Here is a 19850-nt window from a genome sequence, read left to right as displayed (position 1 = left end):
TTTTTAAATGATGGAGAACAATACATTTTGAAATGTAGTAGATAAGATGATTCTACTCACATGACTCATTCAACAGACATTCCATCAATGCTCATTGCATCCTAAGCTTGTGCTTAGAATTGCTAGACACCTTACTAGATACCAGAGATACAAATAGTTAGATGACAGTCCTTGTACTCAAGGACTCAAGGACTTACAAAGGGACCATTTCATTATGGACTTGGCTGCTTTATAAAGAGTTTGCACATTATCCTAGCAACACATAGGTATGAGAGAGTTTTAAGCAAGGGGATGACATAATCAAATTTGTACTTTAGAAACTCATTCTAGGTTCAGGACAAAGAATGTGTAGTAGGTTCTCAAGAGTTGGGAAACTCTGTAGCTATCCAAGAAAGAAAAACTGACTGAACAAGGTAGTAGCAGTGGTTATTGAAAAAAAAATGGAGAGATGTGAATTTGAATATGTGAATACTTCTCAATAGGAAAACAGCAATTCTCCATTGAGTGGCCACTGGTATCATATAAGCAAGTGCCCACCTTTACAGTGGAATTCATCACCATATATACAATTATGAGTTTATATAAGTTGAGAACACTTGAACTCAGAAGATGTGCATGTAAGCTTTAAAATTTAAGTTCAAACAGGATCACTATGACAGTGCTAGTAAATTCCCCAAGGATTTTTATAATGGCATCCTGCCCAATGAAAAAAACAACTTATAAAATAATTAAGGAGAGGGTTGTGGGAAATCATGCTCCATGAATAGACAAACATTTTTCTTAAAGTCTGAGTTCACTTTTGATTTTGAACTTTGGAATAATGACGGAAAAAGTTAAAAGTTTCCAGTTTTCAGAGTGTTGTAAGTTTCCTGCTTCAGAACTCTTTTTTGAAATGCTTTATCTGAAGCTGCAGTTAATGATGTCCTCAGCTCTGCAAATTAAGCCGATGCTTTTACATCAGTGAAAAGAGGCACTGAGAGAGAGATACTCAATGTGCGGATACTGAATCTCAAGGACTGTAAACCGTTTTTTGCCTAAATGTTTCATCTCCAGAGTTTCAGATTTTGAAGGGTCTGTCCGAAATTTAAAAGTACAGATCAAGGGGAAATTGCCTGTGTGACTCAAGAGCCTGGTAACCAAGCTTCCTTGCCTGTCATCATAGAGATTCCTTGAAGCTGGGAAGCCAATCTTTGCTTTTTGGGAGTGTTAGCCTGGCCAAGAACTACAGTAAAAAGTACACAAGGAAAACTAATATGCACAATTAGTTTACTAACTATGTGTGCATAATTAAAAATTAATCAAGTAAAATAATCAAGAAATAACAGCAAAATATTTGTCCAAATTAATGCTAGTTTGTAATGCTAAAAACCACTTGTATTCACTTCTGTCATTCTTGAAAGAAACTAGGAAACCAGAGCTGTGAGTTTAAGGAAATTAAATTCCACTATTCGTGTTCATTGAAATACTTCCAAAAAATCCTTCTCTTTCCTTTGTCCCTTAAGATTATAATCTGAGAAGAGGCAAATTATATTTTCCTCATCAGTTTATCTGCTAATTCATTGTTGGTGCTCCTAAGCCTGATTTTTTTCTTAGCTGGCCAGATAAATAAATACTTTCAGCTCTTTAGAGGGTTTCATGGATAGGCTTTTACAAATTATCATTGAACAAAATGGAAGAAGTGATGGCATCCTGATTAACTGTAAAATCTTCCTCAAATTGAAATTTGACAGAATGGCTAATATTCTACTTTGGAAGGAAGACAAAGTCGGGACTGTCAATCAAATAATGATCCCCTGTCACTCACCCTCGCCTCCCTGCCAAACGCTTCTTAAAAGCACCCTTAAACCTGTACAGGAATGCTTTCAATTTGCAGAGACAGCCCACTCTCTCTCTCTGAGAGTGTTATCTTTGCTTCCACAAACTTTTCTTTCGGCTTGCTTCACTTCGCTGAAACAGCCTGCTCTCAGAAACAGCCTGCTCTCTCTCTGTCTCTTTCCCTCTCTGAGAGTGTACCTATGCTTAAATAAACTTTGCTTTGCGCTTAAGCTTAACGTGGTAGTTTGCAATGCTTCGCTTACTACCGCGGACCGAAATGGATGGTCCAGGTCTTCCGGTGACCTCCTTGGTTGAAGCTATTTTGTTACAACACACGTCCACCTGGTGACATTGCAAAGGCTATACATTTATAACGTGTCACTTATAAAATATAAGAATTTGATAGATAATAACCCATTTTCTTCCCTTACTCCACTTACTAATGGTAATTAGGGAAAATATTTCTCTGTTTTACTTTGCTTATCAAGAAATCCCATTTTATAAAATCTCACAATCCCCAAATCCGTTATTTGCTGATTAGATTTTAAAATCTGAGATTTTAAGTGCTTCTTGTTGTCCATTTTCAACATATCTGAGGCTAGTTTTTAAATGTTTCAATCATGCTTTATGCCCATACTTTATATTACTAAGCCCTTAGAATGTGCAAAGATTCTACTAAGCACTATTAAAACCCAAAACCAATTAATGGATACTGCAGTGAAGAAGTTCACAGGAATTCAAATGAGGGTGTATAATTGGGCTAGGGTTGTGTTACTTCCAGCTGGAAATGGGGGGAAAAAAAGACAATAATGGACTTCTGAGGAGGTAGCGATTGAGCTCTTGATTTGCAGATAAAGCAGAAAAGTAAAATGGAAAATCAAGTAGGATGAAGACAAAGTGACAACAGGAGAGGGCCAGGCAAAGGAATGGGAACATGAGTAAAGACAGTATCAGAGTAGATAGTTCGTAGGAGGAACACAGACTTTGGTTTAGGGGAAGAGTAAGAAATGTGATTGGTAAGCAGTTTTGTCATCATTTTGGATAATGATAAATGCTACGCTGGGAAGTTTGAACTTACCCTAGAGTCATGGAACAGCTCTGGAAGGTTTTCAAACAGGGAAGTTGACAGGATCAAATTGTGTTAGAAAAAGATCGAATTAGCATCAATCTTGGAAGGATAAGGAGTTGGGCAAGGAAACAAAGTATTACCTTTAATGAAAGTAATTCTACAATTTCTACATGTATGTGACAAGCAGGAAAAGGTTTAATTTCAACAAATGCTGTCCTCTTTCACAGGCTCTGGAGACACATGGCTCCCTGATGTTGGCAATACCTTGAAATATTTAACAATGTTTAACTGTAGTGATGAATTATTTTATAGTCCTTATAGCACGTCAATCCAACTTTTCATTTGAGTTGGCAGTGACAAGCCAGTTCACACAAGGGAAGAGAAGTAGACTATGAACATTTTTCACATTTACTACAGTTGTTAAGCACTTTGATTGCCTGCTATAAGGGAACATGTCTTGGAAGAAAAATCCGCATCCTAAACTAATATTGAAGATATGTTTAGCATTTCACTTGTCTCCAACTTACTTAGAAAATCAGTATAAATAAAAGTGAACTCAGCTATATATTTTTAGAAAAAATTCAATTTTATCACCGTAGTAAGCAACCTAAAATAATGCAGCAGTAGAGGAAAGATATTTCAAGTGAAAAGAGCAATGGATTCATTAAATATTTCATTCATTTATGGAGTGCTTACTGAAGAATTAAAAACAAAAGTATTTCGACTTATGAAAAGCCCACAGAAAGAAAAGTACTATGCTGTAAAACAATCAGGGAATCTATTCGCTATAGCAGGTTAAAGAAAACTTTCATGAATGAGAGATATTTACTTGAGGTCATAATGGTGAGTAGAGTTTACCTGATGAAAAGACAGGGAAGACTAGTGTCTTGTCCTGGTGTTGCCCCATGTCAGCAACATCACCCTACTTATAGAAGGGAGTAATAATTTTTTGCCCACACACTCACATGGCAGTTGATAGGGCTGAATGAAAAAAATTATTAAAAATATATATTACCTGTCTTTGTTCTGCCATTAATTTGTTATGTGACCAAGGAAAAGTTACCCAATATGTCCAAACTTTAAATTGAGTGAACTAGATTCAAAATAATCTTTATAATTTTTGTTCTCACCTTGAAAAAGTTTTATGATTATATGGTGGCTTAAAGGGGTTCATCATTTATTTCTACTCTATTTGAAAAATGGATTTTTCTAAGTCAACTGTCACAAGCTTAAGGAGAGGGAATATTGTAGTACCTTAATTTTTTTTCCAAATAAAATACAAAATTTTTAAGTTTTAGAAAACTAAAATATCCATCTCATCAAATTAGTCCAAAACATTTTAAAATTTCAAGATGGCTTATCTTGAAATATACCTACATTCTGAGAACACACAATTGCCTTATTGTCTTATAGTTTTCAGAAAATCATAGAAATTGAACGTCAATCATACTAGTTATATATAGACAAGTATTAAATGACACTAAGCTCTTACTTGTCAATGTCATTATTTTCTTTAGAGCCAAAATTTTCATATCTATAAAATGAGATATTTGAATGAATGATCTCAAACACCCCTTTCAGTTATATGATTCCATTACCTATAAAATACTTTACAAATAACATGTTTTAAATCACGTGTGACCTCTACTATAAGTTGCTTTTATAAACTAGTGGTGGGCATGATTAAAAAATTGACCCATTCACACATGTTAACCATTATTTGGTAGGTAAACTTTGTTTTATTTTGCTACTCGGGGACCCAGACAACAGAGGGTGCACAATCTGAGACTGCATCATGTAGAAGGTACAACTACCACGTTCATTGTGGCGAGTTAAGAGTCCTCATGGTGTTCTCACTCTGCTCTTCTATGGTTCTGCCTAGAAGGGAACCATGTCACCTCTACTCAGAGCACACTGACAATAAGTCCAATGGTCCTGCCTAACAGGAGGCTGGGAAGATAAAAAGAGACTTAGAACATGAGCACCAGCCATGCCTCCCATACAGAACCATGCAGTCTTAGAAGAGAGAAGCTGTGTTACATAAAGTGCAGCACTTTAAGGGAGCAGGGAGACCCCACAGAGATGAAGTGACTTCATCAATCACATAGCTAGGTAGAGGCAAACCTGGAACAGATAGTTCTTAATGACCTAGCTTTTATTTTATTTAAAAATCTTAAAGGTTTTATTTTAACGATTGAATTTTTTTTTTTAAATACCAACAGTGAAAATGAACAATTGTAGACACTGTGTGTCTATTCAATTGCATGCTTTGGAGTATGGAACTTTCAGCCTAGAAACTTCTCAGGTGCGTTTTAATTCTAATCCTCTGTGGCTATAGCATTCAATTTCTAGGTGACTGCCCAAAGCCAGGCAAATAGCTGAGGCCAGCACAATCTGGATAAGATGGGCTAGGATTTAATTTCATTACCTCCTTTTATATATTACACAGAGAGCAGAGTTATCTTTTTAACACAGGCTTATTACTCATTTTCAATGGTAAATGCCTAAGTTCACTACAGATACTTAAGCGCTAGTCAGGTGGCAGTGCCTGCAATTTCCCCTGAATGTCATCGTAGTAAAAGAACTATTGCACCTTCTAACCCTGCCACTCCACTGTGCTCTCCAAAGGGTTATCTATAAATACTTCTAGCTACAGAGGCAGTCTCCTCTTTCATGCTCCCTCTTTATCTCTTTTTTTTTTCCTTTTCTGAACAGATATGAGAAAGAAAAAAAAAAAAAAGGCATTAACCACACTTGAGATCCTGTCTTTTTTTTGTATGTGAATCTTGTCCTAACATATGTCTCCTCCTGAAACTCTAGTATTTTTTAAATTCCACATGCATGGCCACTTTTTGAACTGTCCAAAAATTTTAGGCAGGAATGTTCAAAAGGTTTGATCTCTAAAGTTCTGTCTAGCTTTATCAGATTTCGACATTTGTCTGTTTATAGTTTCAGTCACTCATATAATTAATGATTATAAACTAGAGCTTTGCATTCCCTTTGCTCTGTTCTTAGCTACCCTGTCTAAACCTTTCCCCATGGACCCTCTGCCTTATGGCTACAATGTCTGACTCATGGGCTCATGCTGTCCTCTATTTAGCCAAAATATTTTACCACTACCCTTCTTAAAAGTAAGGAGCTAGGGCTTCCCTGGTGGCGCAGTGGTTGTGAGTCCGCCTGCCGATGCAGGGGACGCGGGTTCGTGCCCCGGTCTGGGAGGATCCCGCGTGCCGCGGAGCGGCTGGGCCCGTGAGCCATGGCCGCTGAGCCTGCGCGTCCGGAGCCTGTTCTCCGCGATGGGAGAGGCCACAACAGTGAGAGGCCCGCGTAACGCATAAAAAAAAAAAAAAAAAAAAAAAAAAAAAAAAAAAAGTAAGGAGCTAGTGGCCCAGTTCACAATCCATTCGGAGGCTTTTCCTATCCCATCTTTCATTCCATTTGGGTTACTAACTGGCTTTTCTAATACACCAACTTGCATTAAGCTTGTTATACCCATGGCTGAAGTTACAATGATGCATTGTTGCCAAACAGCTTTTCATTTTAGCAAAGACCTCATTCTTAATCCATAGAGGTGAATATTAGACATTTCTCACACTTCAACCTGTCAGTGAGGGAAATGCTTTTTGCCTGAATTAGCTTTTGGTTTCTCTTCAATGATTCCCCATTGTGGTTACCTGCTCTGTACAAATCTTGTCCCTCTTGGTTGTCCTGTGAAAGGAGGTCTGTGGTGCCATGTTACATTCTGACCACAGTGACAGTCTGCAATTCACAGGATAAGGGCCTGACCTATATAATGGTGGGCTCTCCCTTGAAGAGGAGAAACAACACTTTCTATTTCATCTATGGAAGAGGGATGTCTTGAAAGAGGAAACAAAAATTTTAAATGAGGGCTTCAACACATCAAACAGATCAAAAACGAATTTCTCAGCTGTCTTTGTAAATTATGGCGTTACATTTGCATTTTGAGAAGTTGAACTCTCCTAGGGATTATTTAGAAATGAACTTATGAAGGCTTTTACCATGTTTCCATGACCAGCTGCTAGATATTGAGAGATCTTTAAGGCCAGTTCAAGATGAAGATGAGAGACCTACATTTTATAAGCTGGATGATCCAATTATGTAGTATAGCTCAGTGTTTTCTCGTCTGTTAGCTCTGAGTATTTAATAAGGTTTTGTTTAAATGATCTATTCTAAAAATTATCAGTTATAGATTGTTTGGGAAGAATATTCAGGTGACCACTTAGGGAGGAGCATTAAAGGGAAAGAATATCCCACTAAGACCTGTGTAGTAGCAAAAGCATTAATAAAAATAGAATAAAATATTCCGGTCATTCTTCTAAGTTCTATGCCTTTTCATTCTATCAACATCATTAATTGATAGTGCTATTCATAAGCCCATTAGTAGATGAGAAAACTTGGGGCACAGAAAAGTTAAGCAACTTATTCACGGTCACATAGATCATAAGCAGTAGAGGCCAGAGCCTCAGAGGAAGTAAACCTTTGGGAATGCTAGACTCAAAAATCTTTTGCATAAGATGATTCTCTCTCCTCCTTTGCCTACATTGGGTATTCTCAGTTTGATTTTATTAAGGAAAACAGTGGGCTCCAACATATCCAAACATCGTAACTTACTGAGCTTGGTTTTGTGGCTCCATCATTGCTCCCTTATGCCAGTATAATACTCTCCTTATCTCCTCTCAGTGATCACATAATTAGAATAAATTATAGAGCTATCACAATCAATTTTGGAATCTGCTTAGTTACATAAGTGTTAATTCCATGAATGCCTTAGTTTTTTGATATTGTATTTCTTCTCAAATATCTCACATTGAGGGAAACATTCTTCTGCTTTTACTTACTCATCCAACTAACTGCTTTCACTCTTTTTTTATTTAATATTTTTTTTATTTATTTGGTTGCACCAGGTCTTAGTTGCAGCAGGCAGGATCCTTAGTAGTGGCATGCGAACTCTTAGTTGCAGCATGCATGTGGGATCTGGTTCCCTGACCAGGAATCAAACCCCAGGCCCCCTGCATTAGGAGCACAGAGTCTTATACACTACACCACCAGCAAAGTCTCACTGCTTTCACTCTTTTCACGTAAAGGATGCTTTCTCTACAGTAATAAAAGGTATTTGTTTTACCAAGTCAGCTACTTTCAAAGATCAGTCTTTCTCAAGAAAATGATGAGGTGAATTAAGAAATCCTAAAGTTCTCTTGAATATTCCACTTATTCTACTGAAAAGAGCAAAGTTAACAGTGTTGTCTTGAAAAGGATAAGTAGAACATGAATGAATGAGTAGCAATTTATTAGACATTTTGAAGAGCTAATGCATACCTAAAAAGTTCTATAGCTTCCTTTTTCTTCTTTACTGCAAACTAACTCAATAATCTGTTTGCTACCTATCACCCTCCTAGCTTAAATCCTAGAATTATGAAGGTTTGCCGACTCTACCCTTTTGAGAAATGGCAGATAATAGAGAAAGTAAGACAGAGAAATAATACAAAAATTGAAAAAGGAACCTCTGGGCACTTTTCTAAGGGTAGTGATAAAGCGAGAAACAAGAACAAGGGCAGCCTATCTTTGCCATTCAGACTGATTTTAACAGGAGAGCTAAAGAGGGTGAAAACAAAAGAAAGGAGAAATGAAAACTGATTACTTTAGTGTTCCCATGCATAATTTCAAAAGAAATCTCCGTCTTCAAATGGCATTTAGTGAGATCAAGTGAATACACAGTAATGCTACAGAGGATATATACCTTGAAAAGCTTTCTTATCTGAAAAAATATTTTGTTGATAATTACTGTCTTTTTAAGACTACCATGTGAGTATTTATTGTTTCTCATTACTTTCCTGAGTTCCCATGATTTGTAGAAAAGGATATGCAAGTTAGTTGGGGTAAGAATGGACTTAGTCCCCTACTTTGGTCCATAAAATTGAGTCGTTAATTGAGTGAGTTGAGGATGTCTTTTGATGTTACTTAGCTAATTGTGAGTACTGGCCATACCTTTATTACAGAGTAATCTTGGTTCAGGAATAGATCATGGAATGAGCAACTGGCTGGAATCAATAGGTAGAGGAAAAGACATTGAGTTTTTCAGGAAGAATTAGTTGTTTCATGTTTTGAAAACCCAAGAGAACAGTTAAAGAACTTGGCAATTGTTTTTGTTTTGGGGGAGGGTTCACAGAAAAATTAAAGAAAGGTACAGGGATTTACATATATCTCCTGCCCCCCACAGCAATTGTTCAATTATTCTTTTTCAGTAAGTTTAATATCTTTTTCTTTTTTAACAAAAGATCAGGGGCTCTCTCAAGTTCCCTTACATTCTATGACTATATTGCAAGTTCAGGTCAGGTTGTTGGGTATGTGTCACTCACTGATGGGAGTTTTAAGGTGAAAAGTGGTAGACAGTGTTGATGATGTATAGTTCTAACTTCAATCTATCCAGAAACAAATGAAATCTGGAGGAATGTTGATCATATAGGTAACAACTTTTTTTGGATTGGCACTAGAAAGGGAGAAACTCAAGGTAGTATGGGTTACTGTTCCTATGACATCTCATAGATTTTATATGCCCATAACCAACCAATGAAATTTAAAAATAATAAGAAATATATGTCTATAAGTTGTGCTCTGTTGTTTACATCCTACTAAATGTTTTATTTTAATTTGGCTAATAAGTTATAAGCCTAATACGTTATACCATATGAACTATGAACTAGATGTTTATGAAATGTGGAAAACAAACTGCTGGAGAAAGCTTTGTATCAGATTCTGTAAAATAAAATGAAATTTAAGACTTTCATTTATGGATAGTAAAGGGTGAGGAGTAAAAAAAATAATACAAATCTCTGTGAGCAAATATAAACAGGGCAAGAAAAAAAACTGAAGGTCAATAAATAAGAACCCAAATTTTGATTTCAGGGTATGGCATCAGAAGTTACTCATCCACAAAGCCCCATCACCCAATCCCATCTAGCTTATGTTCTTCTTTTTTTTTTTTACTATCCTCTATCCACAATGGCCTTCAGTTTCCTTCCTCAGGTACTTTGTACTTCCTCTTTTTTCTGTCAAAACCATTTTCTCAATATACTTAACACTACTCACCCCTTCTCACCTCTCAGATGTTAATTTACATAGTATCTCCTCAGGGAATTTCCCTAAATATCATATCCTGATTAGCTTCCCACCTTCTTTTATTTTCATTGTTGTTAGAGCACAACATGAAAGCTATACTCAAAAAATGTAAGTGTTCAGTCTGCTATTGTTGACTACTGGTACAACATAGTACAACAGATCCCTAGAGTTAATTTATCTTGCTTAACTGAAACTTTATGCCTGTTAATTAGTAACTTCCCATTTCCCCCTCCCTCCAGTCCCTGGGCAATCACTATTCCACTGTCTGATTTTATGAATTTGACTGTTTTAGATACCTCATGTAAGAGGAATAATGCAGTGTTTGTCTTTCCAGGACTAGCTTATTTCACTTAGCAAAATGCCCTCAAGCCTCATCCATGTTGTACCATGTGTCAGAATTTCCTTCCTTTTAAGGCTGAATTACTTTCCATTGTAGGTATATACCACATTTTCTTTATCCATTCAACTGTTGACATTTAGGTTGTTTTCAAATCTTGGTTATTGTAAATCACACTGCAATGAAAATAAGAAGCTAATATCTCTTCAAGGTCTTGATTTAAATTCTTTTGGATAAATACCTAGATGTGGGATTGCTGGATCAGATGATACTCCTATTTTTAGTTTTTTTGAGGAGCCTCCATACTGATTTCCATGATGGCTACACCATTTTGCTTCCCACCAACAGGATGCCAGGGCTCCGATTTTTCCACATCACTGCCAACACTTGTCTTTTGTTTTTGTTGATACAGCTGTACAGACAGGTATGAGGTGATACTTTATCGTGGTTTTGATTTTAAATGTCCTAATGATTAGTGCATTGAGAATTTTTTCATATACCTGTTGGCCATTTGCATGTCTTCTTTGGAGAAATGTCTGTTCAGGTCCCTGGTCATTGATACTTCCTTTGGAGGATGGTGGCCATGAAGGATTACAGAATTCTGTCTAAGAATTCCATTGAATCTACTGTTTCTGGCTCAGAAACTCAGGAACCTGCAGAGCTCTATTTTTAAGAGGTATCTTATTTCTTATATTGAGAGATGGAGGGTAAGTGAACAAGGTTCCCCTCTGTGTTTCCTATTACTAACATGGCATCCCTATACATGCACTGCTACTTTAAGCTTCTAATTGCCTTTTGTGCTATTTTTGATCCCCTCACACAGGTTAAGGGAGAAATTAGCAGTGAAGGAGTATTAAGAGCTCTAAGTTTTCATCTGTGACTCAAGCCAAACCTGAAACCATTACATCATAACTTGGCTGTAGAGTCAAGTTACGAAATTAGCTGTCATCGTATGACTTGGTTCTTGGTTAACAGGCCATCTTTCCTCTCCAGAGAAGCAGGGATTATGCTAGCAGGATATGTGGATTGAATTTTAGCACCAATGTTTTTCCTTCTTGTTTCCTTTTGAGCAAATTCAGTTTTGATATCAGATATATTTTATTCAGTATTTTCTAGTTATTATAAAGTATAGTTCCTGAAATCTGATACCTGTTACTACACTTCAAACAGTGGAAATGTTTTTGAATATCTTTATTTTTACTGGGAAAGTAAATTCTGATGCTGCTTTGCATCATCCTGACCACCGCAGAAGTTATTCCTTCTCTGATTATCTCAGGATAGGAAGATATATGGGTAAATCAAGCAATATTTAATGCTGCTGATCTTACAGTACACTTGGTAACAGAAAACTAGAAATAGAGTCCACATATACTAATTAAGTCCTACAATCTTGGGGTCAAGTTACCATGGTTATATCTTCTAATACATACTGGTGCTCATTTCCTCCTCCCTACTTCATACAATTTTTTTCAAGGACTTCCTAAATCTAATAGCTGTATTCCATTATTTTTTCTGCTTTACCTCCCCCCTACAAAAACAAACTGCCAGGGAGAAAGAAACAGAATAGTCACACATTCAACACTCTTATATATCCTCTTTGGTTATTTCTGCCAAATTTAATAACATCTGTCACTAAAGATGGATTTTCTTATCTCTGTGATTTTGGTTAACATATTTGGGAGAAATAAGATTTGATTGTGATATTGTTCCTAAAGTATTTATTTACCTTTAGTCACCTCTAACATTTGTCACATCTAAGTTGGCTGCATGTTTCTTTCTCTGAATTTTTATCCACATTACTTCATGTTAAGGGTCTTTATTTGACCTATAGCTCCCAATTTCGATAGACTTTTGAAAATGAGACAAACTTTTACATGACAATATTAGTAATCCTTATTTTTGTGGTCAGAATAAGATACAAGGATGCAATGAACAGCACAAGGTATATAGCCAATATTTTATAAAAACTTTATGTGGCAGTCTCTAGGTCCATCCACCTCACTACAAATAAGAAGTCAGAAAGAGAAAAACAAATACCGTATGCTAACACATATATATGGAATCTAAAAAAAAAAAAAAGGTTCTGAAGAACGTAGGGGCAGGACTGGAGTAAAGATGCAAATGTAGAGAATGGACTTGAGGACACGGGGAGGGGGAAGGGTAAGCTGGGACGAAGTGAGAGAGTGGCATGGACTTATATATACTACCAAATGTAAAACAGATAGCTAGTGAGAAGCAGCTGCATAGCACAGTGAGATCAGCTCGGTGTTTTGTGACTACACAGAGGTGTGGGATAGGGAGGGTGGGAGGGAGACGCAAGAGGGAGGAGATATGGGGATATATGTATATATATAGCTGATTCACTTTGTTATAAAGCAGAAACTAACACACCATTGTAAAGCAATTATACTCCAATAAAGATGTTAAAAAAAAACTTTATGTGGAATATAATATATAAAAACATCAAATCAGTATGTTGTACACCGGAAACTAATATTGTAAGTCAACTATATTTCAATAAAAAATTCTTTCAAAAACTTAAAAGAGGGGGGATTAATTTAAATTTAGAGCCAATCTTTACATCTTCTTTAATGACCATCTTAGAACATACCTTTCAATATTAAACTCTTTCCAAAGGACAAAAACTTGTCTTTTTCCTCGTATGAGGCAATTCTTATTTTAATTGTTTATTAACATCCTCCCTATAAAGATTCCTCCAAAATGAGAATCTGATTCAAAATTTTCATATATGATGACTGATAAAAATCATTTGGATATTACACTGATACATACTCCATATTTTAGCATAAGGACTGGTGATTATCTTGTAATTCAATACATCACACCTTAAATTCTAGGATAAGCTTTTAAAAGCTTAAAACTACCCCACATCTTAATTAGGCAATTTCCAGTTCATTAATCCCAGTACTTTGTCTCTTTTGCTCATTACAAGTGATTGACTTATTTTAGCTTATACTTTTTAATGAACTTTTCCACATTTTTTATCCCATGACAACTTGATTTTGAAATTCCTACCATCCTGTTGCAAAAATAAATTACAACTTTATTTGGTCATATTTTTATGTATGTGTTGTTATGTCCAGGTCAACATCTTCTATACCCATCCTGTTGCCAACTTCTATTTTTAAGAAAAGAGTTAATATACACACTTATTTTGATAATGCAAGGCTCCTTCTTCTGTTTTCCCCTCAGGAAAAAAAAAATTAATAAAAAATACAAGGAAGGAGCAAAGACAACTAACTGGACAATTTTTCCTCTCTGACCATCACCAGATCAGTTATTATATGTGGTGTTAATAAGCTACTGACATTCTATAAGTCAGGTAGCAGAAGAGAAAGACAATGAAAATATGCTCACAATTAATTGACATGCACTGCCTAAGAGTACACATCAGACTTATTCATTGCACCTTCTCACACAAAATATCAAATGACCAATGGCGTTTAAAGAACTAGAACAAAAAAATCTTAAAATTTGTGCAGAGACACAAAAGACCCTGAATAGCCAAAGCAGTCTTGAGGGAAAAAAACGGAGCTGAAGGAATCAGACTCTCTTACTTCAGACTATACTACAAAGCTACAGTAATTAAGACAATATGGTACTGGCACAAAAACAGAAACACAGATCAACGGAACAAGATAGAACGCCCAGAGATAAACCCACTCACGTGTGGTCAACTAACCTATGACAAAGGAGCAAGGATATACAATAGAGAAAAGACAGTCTCTTCAATAAGTGGTGCTGGGAAAACTGGATAGCTACATGTAAAAGAATGAAATTAGAACACTCCCTAACACCATACACAAAAATAAAGTCAAAATGGATTAGAGACCTAAATGTTAAGACCGGACACTATAAAACTCTTAGAGGAAAACATAGGAAGAACACTCTTTGACATAAATCACAGCAAGATCTTTTTGATCCACCTCTTAGAGTAATGGAAATAAAAACAAAAATAAACAAATGGGACCTAATGAAACTTCAATGCTTTTGCACAGCAAAGGAAACCATAAACAAGACGAAAAGACAACCCTCAGAATGGGAGAAAATTCTACAAACGAATCAACGGACAAAGGATTAGTCTCCAAAATATATAAACAGCTCATGCAGCTCAATATTAAAAAAACAAATAACCCAACCAAAAATGGGCAGAAGACCTAAACAGATATTTCTCCAAAGAAGCCATACAGATGGCCAAGAAGCACATGAAAAGCTGCTGAACATTACTAATTATTCAAAAAATGCAAATCAAAACTACAATGAGGTATCACCTCACACTGGTTAGAGTGGGCATCATCAGAAAATCTACAAAGAACAAATGCTGGAGAGGGTGTGGAGAAAAGGGAACCCTCTTGCACTGTTGGTGGGAATGTAAATTGACACAGCCACTATGGGGAACAGTATGGAGGTTCCTTAAAAAACTAAAAATAGAATTACCATATGATACAGCAATCCCACTACTGGGCATATACCCAGAGAAAATCATAATTCAAATAGACACATGCACCCCCCAATGTTCACTGCAGCACTATTTACAATAGCCAGGTCACTGAAGCAACCTAAATGGCCGTCGACAGATGAATGGATAAAGAAGTTGTGGTACATATATACATGGAATATTACTCAGCCATAAAAAGGAAAGAAATTGGGTCATTTGTAGAGACGTGGATGGATCTAGAGACTGTCATACAGAGTGAAGTAAGTCAGAAAGAGAAAAACAAATATCATATGTTAATGCATATATGTGGAACCTAGAAAAATGGTACAGATGAACCAGTTTGCAGGGCAGAAATTGAGACACAGATGTAGAGAACAAACGTATGGACACCAAGGGGGGAAAGCAGCGGGGGGTGGTGGTGGTGGTGTGATGAATTGTGAGATTGGGATTGACATGTATACACTGATGTGTATAAAATTGATGACTAATAAGAACCTGCTGTATAAAAAAAGAAATAAAATAAAATTCAAAAAAAAATAGATTGATGAATTATGCTGATATATCCTAGCTCATTTTGATGGTGGGAAGTTCCCACCTCTAAAAATCAGCCAACCCCTGAACTATGCAATGGATTCAGACAAAAAATTTAAATTAACTATGGAACTTTAGGTGTGTAGTATTACATATATGATACTGAAAGATTTTTAAAAATTGTAAAAACTTCTTGATTAACAAGGATTGAAAAAAAAATTACCTTTCTTTCTAACCTACTATCCTGTCTCAGAATGACAAACCATTAACATTGAAAAGGAAGCACAAAACATTATATATGTTCCTAACCCTACTGCTTCCATAATTGCATCTCTTTCTGCCAGAAGTAGGTATGGTCCACAAAAGACATATTATTTTAATAAAATGTCATTGGTTTCTTAAAATATGTTATTTCTGTCCATTAATTTTAGAAAACAAAATTAAATAAGTAGAGAAGTCTTATTTAATACTAATAAATAATATAATTAATTGATATATCAATATTAGCATACATTAATATATTCTTAGTATATTAACATAAATATAATAGACAATATTAATATACAACTAGAAAAGTCACTTTCAGACAGATAAACAATAAAACACTAAAAGGAAAAGTTAAGGTTTGGACCTTTACTTTGACTTATGAACAATTAATGGATACCTGACCCTGTTGATCTGAAAGTTATAAAGAACTTCTGGTTTAATTTTGGAAACAGGAAGGCCCTTGGAATTTGTCCTTGACTCAAAGTCATAGCATCACACCACTTATCAACTCAATGACTTTGAACATATCGTACTATTTACTATGTTGACATATTTTTTAAGTCACTGTGAAGATTAAATGACAACACCATGTAATACATAGCACAACTTCTTCTTCTAGAAATAATAGTTTGCTGTCTCTTTTCACTAAAAGAAAGTTAGGACAAAAGGTGTAATTGTTACAACTCTGGATAATAAGCTATTTATTTATATTATTTAATTAAGGGAGGGTATTTTTTGTCTCAGGGGTCAATGATGTATAGATAAATTGTAATGCGTCCTTTCATGTTAATGTCTGGGAAGACACTATTATAAAAAAATGTAAATTTTCCAGATACTAATTTGTAGATTTTTCCAAATTCCACTCAAAACTACAGCATTTTTTTTCCACTAGACTGATAAGCTGATTGTAAAATTTACCTGTAATTACAAAGCAATAGGAAAAGAAGAACCAAGTTGGGTGCATTACTCTGTTCTATATAAGAAAGTATTATACAAATACAGCAATGTATTGGGGCAGGGTTAGAGAAATCAGAACAGTGCAGCAGGAAAGAGAGGACAGAAATACACGTATGCACTATTTCAAACCCAACGCATAACAAAAGGGATATTCCAAAATGAAAGACTGTTAAATAGTATTACTGGGACACTTGGTTATCCATATGGAAAATATTAAAATGGATATTTTTCTCACAACATACTTAAAAATAAATTCCACATGGACACAAGACCTTAAATGTGAAAGGCAAAACTATAAACATTTTTTAAAGAAAATACAGAAACAGTATCTTTGTGATCTTAGAGTAAGGAATGATTTAACAATCTATTACATATATAACTCCATAGGAAAAGAATTCAAAAATTCACATCTATTAGAATTAAGGTCTTTGAGTAAAAATACAATAAAGCAAGGGGGAAAACCTGCAAATCTGGAGAAAGTGTTTCCAACACATAACTGACTGAGACTAGTGTTAATTCAGGGAAAGGGGTGGCAGATGGAAACAGGGTGCACATACAGGGTAATACAAAGATGCTTATAAAGTTAAATTTCTTAAACTGGCAATTTCAAATGACCAATTCAAATCACTTACTATTCTGTGAACTGTTCATGATCTCTTGTGAAGTTATACAACCTCTTGTATATAAGAATAAAAATAATGAACTTCACAAATAAAATAAATTACTTAAAAAAAAAACCATGATAGAAGAAATCTTCATGCCATTAAATTTCGCAATGATTTCTAGACTATGACACTGCAATAGGCAAAAGAAGAAAAAATACATAAATTTGGACTACATCAAAATTTAAATGACTGTGTATCAAAGGATACAATCAAGAGAGTAAAACGGTAACCCATGGGATGAGAGAAAATATTTGCAAATCATACATTTGATAATAGGTTAATATCAAAAAAATAAAGAACTACAACTCAACAAGAAACAAACCTAATTAAAAAGTGGGAAAAGGATTTGAACAGCCATTTCTCAAAAAAAGATATACAAATGGTCACTGAGTCCATGAAAAGATTCTAAATATGGAAATGCAAGTCGAAACCAAAATGAGATACCACCTCACATCCATTAGGATGGCTGTTATTAAAAAAATAATAATTAATTTTAAAAAACCTAGAAAACAATAATTGTTGGTGAAGATGTGAAATAACTGAAACCCTTCAGCACTGTTGGTAGGAATGTAAAACAAAGCAGTCATTACAAAAAACAGTATGGTAGTTCCTTTTTCCAGGAACAAAAACAAAATTACCATATGATCCACTCCTAGCTGTATATCTAAAATAATTGAAATCCCACTTCTTGGTGTATATTCAAAGTAATTGAATGCCCAGTCTCAAAGAGATATTTGTAAACAACATGAATGCACTTAATACTACTGAAAGGTACACTTAAAAATGATTAAGATGGTAAATTTTATACTGAGACACTTGTGAATTTTACCACAGTTTTTAAAAGAGGATTTAAACCTTCCCTTGCTGATATATATCAAGTGAAGAAGCAGCTGTATTTGACATAAAAACGTCTCAAAAGCTACTGCTTTCTAATGAGCCTGAAATATTATTGTCCCCCCTGGTATTCTCCTGATTTCGTGTATGCAATAACAGTTCTTAGAATACTTAATGTTTTGGCTTTTCCTATATTTTTCTAGGTTACCAGAGACCTTCAGAAGGTCAAGTGCAGTAGGAGGCTTATTTTTATACATTATATCATGTCTCTATCAATTTTAGTTAAATAAAATCAGTGAGTCAATATGCCCAATGAGCTTACTAAAGTACTTGAAACAATTTCATGATTAATCAGTAGAAATGCTTCTTTCACTATATTTACATTGCAGAAATCTGAGTCAATACAGGTATGTGTACTCCCAACAAAGCTGTGTTTTTAATAATCAAACCTTCCCACTTGCTTAGAATTGTAGGAGATCCCATTATACACAAACTCGTCATCTCTTTGTGTGGGACTGGTTGTGTTGTGACATCCATATATTTTTTACCCATGTCAAATATATTATGAGAAAGTGTGTGTGTGTGTGTGTGTTTCGAAGTCAGTTTGTGACTGATCCTAGAAGTATCCATGAAGTTATTATTGTTACGTATTTTAAGATTTATTTACCTATTTTACTATTAGTACTGGGAAAAGTTAAAAATTACCCCTTCAAAGCTTGCAGCTTTTTGCAAATTTGAATTTAGTTGTCTTTTGTATATCGGTTTTTGTAAAATAATAGTGAATGGATAAATTCTCATAAAGTGAGAAATATCTGCTTTAAAACTGGGAAGGATTTTAATTTGATCATTCATCATCTCTGCTGATCCTCTGCTCATATGTTGTGTGATAGATTAGAATGTGTTATTGAGGACATAGAAACAGCATTCTTAATGCTAACATTTGTAACTAGAAACAAATTCTGACAAGTGGAAACTTAGTAGGATACTAGCTATTCATTTCTTTGAAATATTTAATGTATGCATTACTTACATCTTATTGTATGTCTTAACAAATGCAATAAGTTGCATTGCTGGTGGAAAAGCTGAGCTATCTTTCTACAAATCAATAATAATTAAGACAAATCACTTATATTTCAATAGATTATACGTGCCCAGAAACCTTGAAAGACAAACTATTAATATTTATGGTAAAAATGATGAAGTCAGTATCACTAAATTTTATTGACTATATGAAGAAATATATTTAACTTAGTTAGAATTTTAATAATGGTGAATTTTCAGCATTTGTATCTTAGAAAAAGGGAATGGAAATCCTGGAAGGAAAACAGGCCTTCATACTAATATTTAATCTACAGTTTAATTCATTGAACTGAGTCATGAGTAGAAATCCACTCACTGCATATATACTCCTTTTCTAACCAATCCTTTTCTTTGAAGAGAAAAGCAGATGTTAGTATGTATGTTTAATAAATCTCTATTGGCTGTCAAAATATTCCCATAGACTTGAAACACAATTCCAAGTGGAGAGACAACTACTTGGGTGTGGCTCTTCATTAAGGAGACCATATAAGTAATTATGTAAAATATGCTCTCAAGACAGACAAAATTGCTTCCTGAATGATTCTTTAGTACACAAGCTAATTCCCCTTGGTATTCACTTCTGGGCTCTAGAGAATTGTTACAATCCCTAGGGTTTTATAGGTGACTCACAAAAATCAGAAAATTATGTAACTGAAAGTCATCGTGCAACCTCCACAAATTACATTCCACAAATAAATG

This window comes from Phocoena phocoena, chromosome 14 (genome assembly GCF_963924675.1).
Source record: "Phocoena phocoena chromosome 14, mPhoPho1.1, whole genome shotgun sequence".
In the NCBI taxonomy this organism is placed as follows: domain Eukaryota; kingdom Metazoa; phylum Chordata; class Mammalia; order Artiodactyla; family Phocoenidae; genus Phocoena; species Phocoena phocoena.
Note: the sequence above shows the minus strand (reverse complement) of the source record.